Source organism: Osmerus eperlanus, chromosome 10 (assembly GCF_963692335.1).
Source record: "Osmerus eperlanus chromosome 10, fOsmEpe2.1, whole genome shotgun sequence".
Taxonomy (NCBI): Eukaryota; Metazoa; Chordata; class Actinopteri; order Osmeriformes; family Osmeridae; genus Osmerus; species Osmerus eperlanus.
This window is the reverse complement of record NC_085027.1, coordinates 1,067,409-1,083,912: the sequence shown is the minus strand read 5'-3', so window position 1 is coordinate 1,083,912 and position 16,504 is coordinate 1,067,409. Positions and strand designations below refer to the sequence as shown.

At 51.5% G+C, this 16,504-nt stretch overlaps 1 protein-coding gene across 1 annotated transcript in view; it reads left to right on the top strand.

Moving 5' to 3' along the window:
• LOC134028510 (apoptosis-associated speck-like protein containing a CARD) overlaps positions 1-16,504 on the top strand; it is a 386,877-nt gene that overhangs the window by 274,506 nt on the left and 95,867 nt on the right. The window lies entirely within an intron of this gene.

The window sequence follows — 16,504 nt, the reverse complement described above, 5'->3', positions numbered from 1 at the left end:
GAGAGAGAAGATAGGGAGTGGGAGAGAGAAAGAAAGAAACAAACATAATTCTTCAACAAATGTAACGAGACATAGTAAGACGTTTGTCAAATTATAATGACATTAATTAACATGTTTCCCATAATGCTACTCTGTGGAATATTCGAGTCTGTGTATCCTGGAAACAACTTGCTGACATTGTCATATCTAATCATGTAGTGGGCAGGAGATCATGTAGCCTACTTTGTCATTCATGATTTGCATAATAAGCCAACACATGGCACTTTGCTGTTTTGCATAAATAGTACAGCCCCGTTTTTTATTTTAAAAGGACCCTGGGGCTAGATGGCCTTTATATTCAATTAATGAATACTTAATTTATTTAAATTAGTCTCGCCCAGTCAATTTGAATCAGTGTGTTGCAGAGCGGTGAAAAAATCCAAATGTGTTTTCCCAGTGAGACTTGCTTCTCTCTCTGTCTCTCAGATCTCATCTCACCATTACAGTAATAGTGTAATTCCAACTAATAGTCAGACAATGGTTTTTTGACCTGAAATAAAAATCGTTTTTTTTCGGCTGTATTACGTTTTTGCTATAAGAATGCAATCAACCTGAAAATAGATCAAAACGGTGTTCAATTTAAGCTGATCCCACAATTGTATCAGCGATTTTAATCCTTCGCATGTGTGTCCTGCAGCGGTCTAGAACAGAACAGCGCAGTATTTGAAACAGATCCTACAGCATTTGACGGGTCGGGTGAAGTTAGGATCGCACCAAGACAATCCCAGCACGGATGAACACTTCGGAGCGCTAGCGTGTAGCGGAGACCGAGAGGGTGGGCGGCGGAGGAGGGGAGTGGCTTTCAACATGAATATTTCACAGAAAAAGAGAATGAGTGGTGGTTTGGGCAGAGGGAGGGAAGGAGGAGGGGGGGGGGGGGGGGGGGGGTAGGAAAGGATCTAGCAGTGGGTGTTCATCCTACCATGAGATTACACACACTGCACAAGGCATTTGGTTAATGTGATTAAGAAACCCCTATGCTAGGAGACACAGGGCATTAGTGTCCAGAGTACAGTCTCATGGAACTGTAGTTGTACCCTCACTCTGTGCCTCAGTGCTAGCCTTCACCCCTGGTTTGGGGTGAACACTGCTGAGAGCCAGCTTGTCATCAAGTAATAATACCATGTTTATGTGGAATGAGGGGTGCCTGATATCAAGATTAATGGGGAAGGGTGTGGTCCTGTCCTGATAGGTTAATGGGGGAGGGTGTGGCCCTGTCCTGATAGGTTAATGGGGAAGGGTGTGGCCCTGTCCTGATAGGTTAATGGGGAAGGGTGTGGTCCTGTCCTGATAGGTTAATGGGGAAGGGTGTGGTCCTGATGTGTTTCTCAGCTGCATGTCCCTCCACAGAGGAAGATTGTTTATATGTGTTCATTTTAATTGATGCTTTTATCCAAAGTGATTTACAGGGGGGGATTTGAACCTCTTGATCTGTAGTCAGATTCTCTTGGGCTGAGCTACACCCACCCCTGTGTAATCACCTGGTTTGTCCCAGACGGTGTTGGAAGGACAAGGGCCCATGTTGGCACATAACAGGACATGTAGATGTCATAGATTCAGCAAACTTTTTCATCCAAAGCCTCATACAGATCCAGTGCCTATAGAAAGTCCAGCAGAAGATCAAAGATCAGAAGTAAGGAGTTCTAACAGTGTTGTGATGGTCAGAGTGAAGAAACAGGCTGGTTCTAACAGTATTTTATGGTGTTCAGGATCGAGGAACGGGCTATATTAACCAGGCACATTGTGAAGTAACCACATTACAGCTACCATGAACCCTGTACAAAAAGAATACTTCAGTGCAACAATAACATCTAAATTATTTACGTTTTAATAACCATTTAGTCATTTAGCAGACCTTGTAAATCCAGTCCAGCTGCAGTTTCCATGACAGCCATGATTTGAGTTTAGTTTTGAAGGTTAGATCTTAGTCAAGCCTCAGTCTGGGACAGGTTTAACAGGGCACCGCTCTCTCACCGCTCTCTCATCCCAGAGAGGGATGAGAGAGCGAAGAGAGAGAGGGATGAGAGAGGGATGAGAGAGAGGGATGAGAGAGAGGGATGAGAGAGGGGAGAGCGATTTGACTCAAGCAATCTTTAGAAAAAAACATCTCAAGTGTCAGTAGGCTTCCCTCCTCCTCTCCCTCCTCCTATCCCTCCTCCTCTCCCTCCTCCTCTCCCTCCCTCCTTCCTTCTTTCTCATGAACTTCCATAATTATAATAACTCACCGCCCCCACCATTCCAGATAGATTAATAAACTTCTCATCCCTGCCGCAGAAGAGAAAAGAAACCTTTGCTCTGTTTAATGACGACTGTAAAGTGGAGGCAATCATGGGATACCTCTTGTGACATTTCCCCGTTCCCGTGCGCTCCACTTGTCTCAGACAAATGGTTTCGTCAGGTCCCTATCGAGATGAGGCCTCTTCCGCGAGTCATTACGTCTGTCGCAGGGGCCATTTCCAGATTGAAAAATCTGAGCCAGTAAACGACGCACAGGCCCTTAATAACTGTGAAGGAATCCTATTTGGAAAATTGCATCGAAGCAATAACCTTTTCTCTCTGTAATTAGATCAAAGAGAGGTCCTGGTTTTTAATTAAGTCTGCGATTTATAGTCATGGAGGCATACATTAGGCCAGTGTGTAGATTGGGGCTGGATAGATCACTGAACAGTGTAGGTGGAATCTGAACACAGCTGATCAGGTTGTTATTGTGCTATGTGGGTGTCAGCTAGCCAGGCTCCCTGTCCTGTAGCTAGCCAGGCTCCCTGCCCTGCAGCTAGCCAGGCTCCCTGCCCTGCAGCTAGCCAGGCTCCCTGCCCTGTAGCTAGCCAGGCTCCCTGCCCTGCAGCTAGCCAGGCTCCCTGCCCTGTAGCTAGCCAGGCTCCCTGCCCTGCAACTAGCCAGGCTCCCTGCCCTGCAGCTAGCCAGGCTCCCTGCCCTGCAGCTAGCCAGGCTCCCTGCCCTGCAGCTAGCCAGGCTCCCTGTCCTGCAGCTAGCCAGGCTCCCTGCCCTGTAGCTAGCCAGGCTCCCTGCCCTGTAGCTAGCCAGGCTCCCTGCCCTGTAGCTAGCCAGGCTCCCTGTCCTGCAGCTAGCCAGGCTCCCTGCCCTGTAGCTAGCCAGGCTCCCTGCCCTGCAGCTAGCCAGGCTCCCTGCCCTGTAGCTAGCCAGGCTCCCTCCCCTGTAGCTAGCCAGGCTCCCTGCCCTGTCAGAGAGCCAGGCTCCCTGCCCTGCAGCTAGCCAGGCTCCCTGCCCTGCAGCTAGCCAGGCTCCCTGTTCTGCAGCTAGCCAGGCTCCCTGTCCTGTAGCTAGCCAGGCTCCCTGCCCTGTAGCTAGCCAGGCTCCCTGCCCTGTAGCTAGCCAGGCTCCCTGCCCTGTAGCTAGCCAGGCTCCCTGCCCTGCAGCTAGCCAGGCTCCCTGCCCTGTAGCTAGCCAGGCTCCCTGCCCTGCAGCTAGCCAGGCTCCCTGCCCTGCAGCTAGCCAGGCTCCCTGCCCTGTAGCTAGCCAGGCTCCCTGCCCTGTCAGAGAGCCAGGCTCCCTGCCCTGCAGCTAGCCAGGCTCCCTGCCCTGCAGCTAGCCAGGCTCCCTGTTCTGCAGCTAGCCAGGCTCCCTGCCCTGTAGCTAGCCAGGCTCCCTGCCCTGTAGCTAGCCAGGCTCCCTGCCCTGTAGCTAGCCAGGCTCCCTGCCCTGTAGCTAGCCAGGCTCCCTGCCCTGCAGCTAGCCAGGCTCCCTGCCCTGCAGCTAGCCAGGCTCCCTGCCCTGCAGCTAGCCAGGCTCCCTGCCCTGCAGCTAGCCAGGCTCCCTGCCCTGCAGCTAGCCAGGCTCCCTGCCCTGCAGCTAGCCAGGCTCCCTGCCCTGCAGCTAGCCAGGCTCCCTGCCCTGCAGCTAGCCAGGCTCCCTGTCCTGCAGCTAGCCAGGCTCCCTGCCCTGCAGCTAGCCAGGCTCCCTGTCCTGCAGCTAGCCAGGCTGCCTGCCCTGTAGCTAGCCAGGCTCCCTGCCCTGTAGCTAGCCAGGCTCCCTGCCCTGTAGCTAGCCAGGCTCCCTGTCCTGCAGCTAGCCAGGCTCCCTGCCCTGTAGCTAGCCAGGCTCCCTGCCCTGTAGCTAGCCAGGCTCCCTGCCCTGTAGCTAGCCAGGCTCCCTGCCCTGTCAGAGAGCCAGGCTCCCTGCCCTGCAGCTAGCCAGGCTCCCTGCCCTGCAGCTAGCCAGGCTCCCTGTTCTGCAGCTAGCCAGGCTCCCTGTCCTGTAGCTAGCCAGGCTCCCTGCCCTGTAGCTAGCCAGGCTCCCTGCCCTGTAGCTAGCCAGGCTCCCTGCCCTGTAGCTAGCCAGGCTCCCTGCCCTGCAGCTAGCCAGGCTCCCTGCCCTGTAGCTAGCCAGGCTCCCTGCCCTGCAGCTAGCCAGGCTCCCTGCCCTGCAGCTAGCCAGGCTCCCTGCCCTGCAGCTAGCCAGGCTCCCTGCCCTGCAGCTAGCCAGGCTCCCTGCCCTGTAGCTAGCCAGGCTCCCTGCCCTGTAGCTAGCCAGGCTCCCTGCCCTGCAGCTAGCCAGGCTCCCTGCCCTGTAGCTAGCCAGGCTCCCTGCCCTGTAGCTAGCCAGGCTCCCTGCCCTGTCAGAGAGCCAGGCTCCCTGCCCTGTAGCTAGCCAGGCTCCCTGCCCTGCAGCTAGCCAGGCTCCCTGCCCTGCAGCTAGCCAGGCTCCCTGCCCTGTAGCTAGCCAGGCTCCCTGCCCTGCAGCTAGCCAGGCTCCCTGCCCTGTAGCTAGCCAGGCTCCCTGCCCTGTAGCTAGCCAGGCTCCCTGCCCTGCAGCTAGCCAGGCTCCCTGCCCTGTAGCTAGCCAGGCTCCCTGCCCTGCAGCTAGCCAGGCTCCCTGCCCTGCAGCTAGCCAGGCTCCCTGCCCTGCAGCTAGCCAGGCTCCCTGCCCTGCAGCTAGCCAGGCTCCCTGCCCTGTAGCTAGCCAGGCTCCCTGCCCTGTAGCTAGCCAGGCTCCCTGCCCTGTAGCTAGCCAGGCTCCCTGCCCTGCAGCTAGCCAGGCTCCCTGCCCTGTAGCTAGCCAGGCTCCCTGCCCTGTAGCTAGCCAGGCTCCCTGCCCTGTAGCTAGCCAGGCTCCCTGCCCTGCAGCTAGCCAGGCTCCCTGCCCTGTCAGAGAGCCAGGCTCCCTGCCCTGCAGCTAGCCAGGCTCCCTGCCCTGTCAGAGAGCCAGGCTCCCTGCCCTGTAGCTAGCCAGGCTCCCTGCCCTGTAGCTAGCCAGGCTCCCTGCCCTGCAGCTAGCCAGGCTCCCTACCCTGTAGCTAGCCAGGCTCCCTGCCCTGTAGCTAGCCAGGCTCCCTGCCCTGTAGCTAGCCAGGCTCCCTGCCCTGCAGCTAGCCAGGCTCCCTGCGCTGCAGCTAGCCAGGCTCCCTGCCCTGTCAGAGAGCCAGGCTCCCTGCCCTGCAGCTAGCCAGGCTCCCTGCCCTGTCAGAGAGCCAGGCTCCCTGCCCTGGCCCTCTCTGGCCAAACCTGAGGTCCCCCTCAGGACTGGAGAAAACTTCAAGCACCTTCTGAACATGGAACATTGTCTCGGAAAAGGGATATTGTCTGTGTGTGTGTGTCTCCATAGGTATGTGTGTGTGTGTGTGGGTTCACTGTGTGTGTCTATGTGTGTTCTGTGTGTGTCTCTGTGGGTATGTGTGTGTGTTTTTGTGTGTGTACTCTGTGTGTGTGTCTGTGTGTGTTTGTGTGTGTGGGGTAGCCTATATTACTGTTTTATGCAGGACCTTAATTCATCTCCTCGGTCATTGTTAACCATTAACAGTGAAGGGGGGCAGAGCGGTTAAGGCTGTGTTTTACTGCCAGGCTTATAAACATGGCAATTTAATTTCAATTTATGTCCCGACAGGTCATAATGAAGACCCTGAGAAGAAGACAGACTGAGGTGAGGCTCCTTGGAGACAATCATTTATAACCCTGTCCCCACAGGCACCATAATGGAGCAGTGAGCAACAACATTATGTTGACCCACCCCACCCCACCCCCACTCCCTCCCCTCCCCCCACCCCCACTCCCTCCCCTCACCCCAGCCCCACTCCCTCCCCTCACCCCACCCCCACTCCCTCCCCTCACCCCAGCCCCACTCCCTCCCCTAACCCCAGCCCCACTCCCTCCCCTCCCCTCACCCCACCCCCACTCCCTCACCCCACCCCCACTCCCTCCCCTCACCCCAGCCCCACTCCCTCCCCTCACTCCAGCCCCACTCCCTCCCCTCTCCCTTCTCCTCTCTTCTCCTCAAACACACATCCTACTATCGTTTGGGCGAGAGGCTATCGCAATATTTCCCTCCCACCCTCCACAGCAAACCACTGGAGGACATTTCCCATAATCCCACGGGCCTAAAAACAGATTAGGGCTAATTAATCCTGGAGGAGACTCTCATATTAACAAGAGGCCCCTGTGGTTCTTGCCCCAGCAAAGGTCACACTTTCACCCCCACCCCCCGCCCCCCTCTTACTCAATACATGATCATCAATCACCCTGACTCATGTCCCAACGAAGCCCCCTTGGAACTGTTAGCCTTTAAATGCTAATGATAAACTGCCCTCGCCAGAGTGTGAATCATCCACAGACAGGATATGTGACGTTCCTACAGGCGGTTGTTGAGCCTTGTGCTAAGTGTGCGCTAGAGGCTGGTGGTGGGCTGTGCACTGCCTCCAGACCCTGGCTGTGTCATGGTGTGTCCTGCCCCTTGAGGACCTCTTGATTTGTGGGTCATCATTTGGGTGACATTTTCCTCTAGTCCAAAGTGCCAGTCAGATGGCATTATGGGATATCCCTCACACCTTCTGCACACTGTGGGGTCACACTGCCACATGCTAGGAGGAAGACACTCACATGAGAGCGCACACACATGCAAACATGCACACACGATATGCACACAAATGCAAACACGCACACACACACACACACACACAAGCAAACATACACACACCCCATACACACACATGCAAACACATACCCTCACACACACATGCAAACAAGCAGCCCCACACACACGCCCCACACACAAACACAACTGTCAGCCCCGCCGCTCTCTCTGCTGCGGGGCTGAGCTAAGTGAGCATTTTGCCTGACTGCCTGGAGAAGCACAGGGACATTAACAACATGTGATCCAGCCTGGCCTGGCCTCAGCAGCCTGGCCTCAGCAGCCTGGCCTCAGAAGCCTGGCCTCAGCAGCCTGGCCTCAGCAGCCTGGCCTCAGCAGCCTGACCTCAGCAGCCTGGCCTCAGCAGCCTGACCTCAGCAGCCTGGCCTCAGCAGCCTGGCCTCAGCAGCCTGACCTCAGCAGCCTGGCCTCAACCGCCTGGCCTCAGCAGCCTGGCCTCAGCAGCCTGACCTCAGCAGCCTGGCCTCAGCAGCCTGGCCTCAACCGCCTGGCCTCAGAAGCCTGGCCTCAGCAGCCTGGCCTCAGAAGCCTGACCTCAGCAGCCTGGCCTCAGAAGCCTGGCCTCAGCAGCCTGGCCTCAGCAGCCTGGCCTCAGAAGCCTGGCCTCCGCAGCCTGACCTCAGCAGCCTGGCCTCAGCAGCCTGGCCTCAGCAGCCTGGCCTCAGCAGCCTGGCCTCAGCAGCCTGGCCTCAGAAGCCTGGCCTCAGCAGCCTGGCCTCAGCAGCCTGGCCTCAGCAGCCTGGCCTCAGCAGCCTGACCTCAGCAGCCTGGCCTCAGCAGCCTGGCCTCAACCGCCTGGCCTCAGAAGCCTGGCCGCAGCAGCCTGGCCTCAGAAGCCTGACCTCAGCAGCCTGGCCTCAGAAGCCTGGCCTCAGCAGCCTGGCCTCAGCAGCCTGGCCTCAACCGCCTGGCCTCAGAAGCCTGGCCTCAGCAGCCTGGCCTCAGAAGCCTGACCTCAGCAGCCTGGCCTCAGAAGCCTGGCCTCCGCAGCCTGGCCTCAGCAGCCTGGCCTCAGAAGCCTGACCTCAGCAGCCTGACCTCAGCAGCCTGGCCTCAGCAGCCTGACCTCAGAAGCCTGACCTCAGAAGCCTGACCTCAGCAGCCTGACCTCAGCAGCCTGGCCTCAGCAGCCTGGCCTCAGCAGCCTGGCCTCAGAAGCCTGGCCTTAAACTGTCTCCAGTCTGCGTGTGTTTAACCAGGGGTCAGCGCCACAGCAGATGGGGGGGGGGACTCCAAGTGTGTGGGTGCGAGAGGACGTTCGGATCGAGGAAAAGAATGAACCGAAAACATATATATGAACGCATAGATTTGTGTGGATTTCAATAAAAGCGTGTGCACATCACGGCGTGTTTCTGTGTCCAGGTACACCCCCCCCGCTGTCCATCCCCCTCCCGGCCTCATCCCCGCCCATCCCCTTCCCGGCCTCATCCCCCTCCCGGCCTCATCCCCGCCCATCCCCTTCCCGGCCTCATCCCCCTCCCGGCCTCATCCCCGCCCATCCCCCTCCCGGCCTCATCCCCGCCCATCCCCCTCCCGGCCTCATCCCCGCCCATCCCCCTCCCGGCCTCATCCCCATCCATCCCCTTCCCGGCCTCATCCCCGCCCATCCCCCTCCCGGCCTCATCCCCGCCCATCCCCCTCCCGGCCTCATCCCCGCCCATCCCCCTCCCGGCCTCATCCCCATCCATCCCCTTCCCGGCCTCATCCCCATCCATCCCCTTCCCGGCCTCATCCCCATCCATCCCCTTCCCGGCCTCATCCCCATCCATCCCCCTCCCGGCCTCATCCCCGCCCATCCCCCTCCCGGCCTCATCCCCGCCCATCCCCTTCCCGGCCTCATCCCCGCCCATCCCCTTCCCGGCCTCATCCCCGCCCATCCCCCTCCCAGCCTCATCCCCGCCCTCTGCATGTCCACGATGTAAAATAAAGAATATTTGTCATTATTTCATGACGCGTGCTCCCCCTCCCCCAACACCACCCTCCAGCAGCCAGGGTGGTGGCGGGGCCTTGGCTGCAGGATCGCTGCCCCTCCCCTGGGCTGGGGACTGGCTTGTCCCCCCTTCCCTCCCCAGCTGGAGGTAGCAGACCCAGGTGCTCCGCTGCCCTGCCAGCCTCGCCCCCCCCCCTGCAGGACGACAGCGCCCAGAGAGGGATGACGAACACCTCTGGTTCCTCACCCTGACGGGCCTAGTCGACCTGGCTCCAGAAAGGCATGGCTCCAGCGCCGCTCAAGATGGTTTCTTAATGGAGCCTCCCTGGCTCTGGGCAGATCCATATGCGTTCGTATTACGAAAATATGGCAGGATTCTGTTTGTGTGTTGTGAGTGTATCTGTTTGTGTTCGAAGCACAAACTGCCTACATCCATCATTGCTTGGCGCTCTGGCAGTGTGTGAGAGTCAAGACAGCTTCGCTAACACACGCTCAGTTAAATTGCCTGTTAAATTGTCCCAGTCTGAGGCTATCTTAGGTGTAGATAAAACACTGCACTTAAAGCATGCACTTAAAGGCAGCAATTGTCAAGTAAATGCCTGGATCCCTCATGAGAGGATGGGAGGGAGGGAAGGAAAGAGGGATAGGGAACAAGAGGGACATAAAGAGAAAGAGAGATGAGCATAGCCAGGTCACACAGGTCACACAGACCTGCTCTCTCACCTTGTGACTGAGATAGTTTCCTACATGATTTAACACATTTATAACAGGACCGGGCAAGAACATCTCTGTGGTCTTTCCTAAACACTGCCTAAAATTTCTCATTAAAAACGGGAAAGCATAGGAGAGTATTTTCATTGTGTCTGACATTTTCCTCTTTGCGACCAGATGAACCTCCTAATTCTTTTAGCGTTTGCGTAATTTCGAGAATATCATACTTCGAACTCCTTTGGCTGTTCGACTGTGGAAGGTGACGAGTCGTCCTCTTTTGGTTTTCCTTTTGGGCAGAAGCTATTTCTTTTAAATGCTGCTGGAAGAGACCTATCAGCGCCCATGCGAGACTGAGCTTAATGAACTTCTCCTGACGCGTGCCCTAAACGATTCTTCACCAGTGCAGAAAATAGTCCGCTCCATGGCTAAACCCACGTTGGCTGAGACTCCTAATACATTATTTATAGAATCGGAGTAGCATTGCCCGACGGTCAGTCAACGGAAAATATCGAGGGCTAGTTGAAACGCCTTCGTTTATTTCAATAACCGTACCGGACTCATAACCAACGTGAACGACCAGTTGGTGATTTCGACGTTTATGGTAGGCTACAGTACCGTAGGCAGGGCTTACGGTTTCTCAAATCTGGTTGTTAATTCAGACGATAGTCGACATTTTTCTAAAAGCTAACTTATTTGGCAATTTTCATCTTCATACAAAAAAAATAATATACGATCACTTATGTAACTGGTTATATTGAGAGCTGTCGGTTCATCACCAAGCGCTCTAACGCAGTACCATACACACGAGATCATCACCGTACACTGGGTTAGACAAGTAAGATAAGTTGATTTCCCAAACGATTGTAGCCTACTGTTCCAGCCAATGCAAAACATTTGACTCCTATTTCTAAACAAATTTGATCAATATTATGAGTCGCCTTTTTTTTGTAAATCTGAGACTTTTTTCAATTTCAGCCTACGGTGATCACAAAACATCTAAACATTTGGCGTTATCAACCGAATAAACAAATATGACTGAAACCGATACATCGGTTGGATTTATAAGCCTTGCTCTTGCAGGCAGCAATGCAATACAGTTCCTGTGCCTTCACCGTGCGCTAGGGGGCACGCGAGCTCCACAAGTGGAAAGCTCTGGAAATGGTAGCCGGGTGGAAAAAACTGTCTGGATTCTCTCCACACATACTTCGCGGGCCAAAGAATGAGGGAGATCACTTCATGCAAACTGCCATAGTTCGTTTCCATCAAACACTTCTCCATCAAACACCTAGTGTATCTCAGGTTAAGTTTGCATAAGTTTGTATGGTGTGTGTGTGTGTGTGTATGTGTGTGGTTCTATTGGAGATCACCTATAGGACTGGCTTTACAAACTCTCGGCTTCAAAATTAAGTGTACCGGGCCTTGCTTCCGGTGAACGACTTCAGCAGGTCAAGACTCGCTACACGTAAATCATCGTTTCAATGCCCGAAATAGCCTTTTTCTGCCAGAGGGGGAGGAGTCACACCATCTTTAAATCTTGCTGCATTGTTCAGGGTATAAGAGCGGGGAGCTGATTTGTTAAAAACGAGTTGTCGGGGTTCGAAGACACTGAAATACCACCGCCACTGAATAGAGTCCTGGCCCCCGAATACGGGAGGGGGCGGGCGGGAGAACAATATGTGGGGGGTTCTGGCTAAGTGTCCGGTCCATCTGTTCTCCTGACCAAATCAGAGGTTGGGAAAGCCCACGCAGTAAACTTTCTAAACGCTCCCACAAGTGTATTTGAATAACTGAGTCTGTGTCAGTGTCTATGCGGGTGAGGGTGAGGGATGGGCGTTTGCTCGTTTTGATAATCAATGACGATAATAATTGTGATGGATTGTTATGAATATCAAATTCCTGTGATTGGCAACATCTGAATAGAATCTGAGGATTATTATTACGGCTTTACTTGGGTGCCACAACTGGCACGCTAAAGACCATGAAGTCCAGTTTAGTTTTCACAAAATAACAACAAAAACTCTATGAAACGTTAAAAAAAAAAAAAAAAAAAAAAAAAAAGATTCCCAAAAAGAGGTCCATATTTGTAGCTAATATAAAAGCAGAATCGTTTCAGCTTTACCCCCCAAAATCTTGCATAGGCTACGGCGTATATTTTTATTGAATAGATCCGAGGTATAGCCTACAAACAAACAAGGATTTATTTCGAAAATGAAGTGTGGTGCTTCTAAAGGCTAGATTAGACAGGTTGCTTCATTATAGTCTTAAATATTTATACAGCGTATTAAAATCATTCAAGCTCATTAACATAGACCTAATTTGGTCATGATTGATGTAACCCGTGAAATCTGATTCACACAATTGTCTTTGTAAAGAACAAAAACCGATGCTCTGGCAAACTAAGTAAACGTATGTGTTTTCCATTATAATTATTATGTTGTAATGGCCCCTGTCAAGCCGTTCCAGCGCCTGTTGGGATCCTCAGATGTGGAGCTTGTGCTCACGTGTCACGCTAATGCGTTGTGACCGGGGTTCTCTCCTGCGACAAAGCCGTACAGCTGTCCTCAAATCAATAGATGTCAAAGAAATATGAAAACAACCATGACACGGAACCGAATTCTCGGCCGCTGCGAGTCCCTAACCGAATAGGAAATGTGCTTCTATTCTCAAGACGACGGATTAACCCATAGCGTAGCCTATACAAACTTCTATGCATGTTTACATTTCCGACCGACCGGGTCCTTCTCCTCCATCAGAATCGGAGGAGGACCGCTGCATCTGTGTATGTCTTCATTACCTTCATGTTCTCCATGGCCTTGAAGCATCTTTAATTAAAATCTTGATTAGGGGAGATCTCAGCCAAGAACATAACCAGATGGATCTTAACAACAACAACAATAAACGTTTGAAAGACATTTGCTGACACTTGTGCCGTAATGCGCGTATAGTCTCCGTTCGTAGCTATATCAAAGCAATGCAAGCGCAAAATGACTTGTTATTACGCGCCTGATTTTGGACATTGGTTAGTTTGTGATGACATTCTGTAAGTGTTTTAACAACGGATCTGTGAACATTATTTTACGCTTTGAATTCTATTCAACTCTCTTCCATTAAGGTTTAACCGTCATAAACTTTATAAATAAAAACCAAACTGAAACGGACTGATTAAACGTAGGCCCTGTCACAACATGGTTTAAGGAAAAAAATAACTTAAACTTTAGCTATATACTCAGACCTCTCCGGTCTGTAGTCAGAGTTCTTGTGGTCATCACTTCTTCGGAGGTTGATGAGATACACCGTTCACACGGCCAGGACAGGTTTGAATTAAAGATGGCAAGAATGATTTTTGACATATCCGGATCAGTCTCACAGCAAATGGGAGATAAAAAATACCCACATCAATAATTCATCACGTTAGTCCTATAGTCTAGAGAATGGCATATTAATATTTTAAAATTCAACACATTAATGCAGTCTTTATACATTAATGCATAATATCTTGCCAGTGGTCTGAAAGTCATTATAAGGCTGGCATGCCATGTCCGTAGACTTTTATATTCACGAGTACGGAACTTGTAAATAACAATCAGCTCAATTATACTCAAATGTTTACTTCAGGATAGACCTTGTCACCCAGGCAGAAAGGAGAGACAACGTGAGTTCTTGCAGCTCTGTGCTTCCATTTTCCAGACGGTTTGTCGTCGTTATTGCCTGATTTAGTGTGTGTTGTTTCTACATAGGCCTGGTTATCTGTATGAATTCACATTCAGTGTCACTGCTGTGGCCATTTACACATATCACGACGATCCGCGTTGAGTTTGTCACATTCAGTGTTTTCATGTCCCGTCTTTACTTCGCCCAGAGCAATAATATGGGGCGCAGCTTAACGACTAACGGTGTATGCGTTTCATTTAAAAAACAAGCGCATTTATGTGCCCACTCCGGTTTGCCACAGAGCTACTCTTGACTACTGGAGGTCCCTGTGCCCTATATGTGTTCTCTTTTTAACTCCTGTTACGTTTTCGAGAAAAGGCCGTAAGCATGCAATTGCCAAGTCCCATTTAAGTAGGCCTCAACTAGGACTGCTGCACAACACACACACACACACACACAACTTGGGAACTATTGGCCCTACAGTGGTACCGCAGGATTGAGAGTGTAATTACCTTCCTCTGTGTCTCCAGCCGGATCCGTATCTAATGCTGTTCGGATGCAGGTGCCGCGGCCTTCATTCCTGACCCCGCAGAGACACGGGCAGGGTAGAGTCCTGGCTGTGAGTAGCGCCAAAGGGCAGGTGATGTCATTAGTGAAATTATGTCTATTTTTACCCCCTCCTTCATTCCGCCCCCTTCATCAGAGGAGAAGCGAGCATGAGTAAATAAAGGTACTATGCTAGACTAGAGTTAAACAAAAGCTCGTGAAATTGCCACCCTCCCACCGCGAGGCGCTCTAAACTTAGGCCACCAGTAACTATGTGTTTTGGTCTCTAATTATCAGGGCGTGAATGAATCTGTTGGAGGATTCGTGTGATATAAAGCATGCATCGCAAGTGTCTCGCCTCTCGCGCTCACATTGTCAGCCACAGGTGCGTAAAGCTTTCAAACACACGTTGTAAATAAAGACAAGCACACTGGAATCAAGCCATCCCAAGGGGCAGAATTCAAGTGGAAAGACACGTGTGTCATGATACAATTCTAAGATCTCATGAGCTTTTGTAAAGGACAGGAGTGTGGGAAGTTGGACATTTGAGGAGAAGATATAACTGTTGTTATAAGTCTTGACTTACAGACTATATATGCTTTATACCTTCCTATTGGTGCTCTACTGCAGAGCAACTACATGCTGGTATTTGGGATCCTCTTATAAATATATTATATTTGGTAATGATATCTCTAGCCCACAATCAATAATGGAGTTCTGATTTTTGATGACTGGTATCTCTTACACTTGTCTTTGGGGGTTTATTCGACAATAAAAATGTTCTCTTTATTGAGTGATAATCTTGAAAAGACCAAAACAGCCTAATTTGCTGGGTTGAAATATTCCCTAAGAAATAAATCCCATTTGTCATGGATACGGTGATGGAGTTGAATTCGGGCCAGCAACCTTTCACGGACGCGTAATTTACCTCACCGTGCGTAATTAACTGCGTCGCCGCGTCCACTCGCGCCGGACTTCGGAGTGGCAAGCCAAGCACGTGTATTTTGAACGGTGCAATACGTTTCCATTAAACGTTATTAAAGCTTGGGGAGTGACGAGCTCTCATTTGTCTTGTCAGGACATCTGACAACCTCGTTAGCTCCCATTTTCCCCTGTCAGCTCGCAGCGCGACATGGACACTGACTTCAGTTTCGCCTGGCAGAACAGTAAAAAATGCGCCTGCACAACCTCGCGCAAAACGCAGCATTATTGTGTCCAGCATGAAGCATCACAATCAATCACGCGGGAGTCTGTTTGGCAGGTGTCAATCTACCGTTTTTTTATCCAACCCACTGTCAATCTTTAATCTAATTTTAAGGGTCAGGGATCTGGAACCTATTTACTCGTTTGGACGCCGTTCTCGACTGTGCATAGGTGGACTGACCAAGTGCGCCGCCGCAATTACAGCGCTTACAGTGTAAATGTAGGCCTTGTTCGTACATCAGAGGTGTCACAAATTGAATTGTTACACGAGTATTTGTTCGCAAATGGAGGATCTTGTTATTTCGCAGAGGAGAGGAGCGCATAATGGCGGAGGATCCTTCCGCTCGCTGCACTTTCAGATGCAATTGTAGATCGAAGTCAGCCTTGTCACGTCGAGACAAAGTGAATTCCTAACATCCAGGACGTGCCTGTCTACTCCGGACAAATTGCATCCAATCACCCCGGGGGAATTCGGCTAATGTCTCGATCCAGGGCCGGAGAGTTGAATGGGAGACAACAAATCAAGCCTTCCACACAGAGCTTGTATGTGCTTATTAAAACATTTCACACAGGAGATCAGAAAGAGATGAAGAGAGAGGGAGGGAGATAGTAAAAAAGAGAAAGAAGGGAGCAGAGAGAGAGGGAGAGAGAGAGAGAGAGAGAGAGAGAGAGAGAGAGAGAGAGAGAAGAGATAGACAGAGAGTGATAGGAGAAAGGAGGAGGAAATCACTTATTTCTAAAGCATCTATGTCCACAGTGTCCATGTCCGAGCGCGGGGACAAGGTGATAAAAGACAGGGACTCGAGATTTTGTCAGGAAGACAGCCAATGGCCAGCTGTCTGAGTAGTTTGAGTGCAAAGATGGTAATTAAGCAAAATATTTGATCACTGTAATTAAACTGTACTAAACGATTACCGTTAAACGACAGAAAAACGACATCGGCTACATGTCAAATTGAATAGACCTCAAAATATGGGCAATTGAAGTACAGTAAGTTATAGGCCCAAAAAGTTTAACATGAAGCCTGTCCAAGGCATATCCTACCTTACAGCCATTGCAATCAATCCAAGACTAGATGGATGAAATGCCTTTTAACGGCTTCATCTATTTCCATGATTTCTTAGCTTTCCGGTAACGTGCTCGTTCCCTTGGACTTTTTTAGATGTGTGCAACAGCGGCAGTAAACAAGCAGCTCGTGACGCATCCGGTGGCATGATGTTCTGCTTGGCTAGAGAGCAGAGGCCGATCATTACAGAATTTGTTTTAAATTTGATCAGTCTGAACGAGCAAGAGATTGGCATTCCCTAAGAAGCTATACAGCCTCGTCTTTGGAAACCTTTATTTTCCTATTCTTGAGAGTTGTAGTAGGTAAGGGGCAAAATAACCAATATTATGTGTTTTTAGGATACTCTATGCCTATGACAATATTTTTGTTCGAGCGAGAGAACAAGAGAGAGAGAGAGAAAAGGGCAGAGGGAGGGAGAGAGAGACTGGTGTTGTGGCTGCATGCATTTGGAAGCG